The following is a 350-nucleotide window of genomic DNA, read 5'->3' as shown; positions in this document are numbered from 1 at the left end:
TGCATTCCAACCAAGTCGTGCCGACTTGAAGTTGAATTCGGCATTCAATGCCACATTCTCTGCCTCTACAGACGAAGACGGATGCACACGGAAGACTTCCATTCTGGCCACGCCAGTGTGGAGGCCTTCCATAAAGACGGTCACTGTGACCGCCTCCGGAAGGAGATCTGCTGCCATCCCAGCAATGAGAGTGCGCATTTCTTGGACAAAGTCCACCAATTCCTTGTTGCCCTGTCGGTCGGCTAGGAAGCGCGATCGTACGCGATATGCCTGATTAAGCGGCGGAACTCTCATGGGAGCTGCAATTTCAGCTCCGCCCAGGAGAGAAACGCAGCATAGACCGAAGTGCA

This window comes from Plasmopara halstedii, assembly GCF_900000015.1.
Source record: "Plasmopara halstedii genome assembly, contig: Scaffold_292, whole genome shotgun sequence".
Classification (NCBI taxonomy): Eukaryota; Oomycota; class Peronosporomycetes; order Peronosporales; family Peronosporaceae; genus Plasmopara; species Plasmopara halstedii.
Note: the sequence above shows the minus strand (reverse complement) of the source record.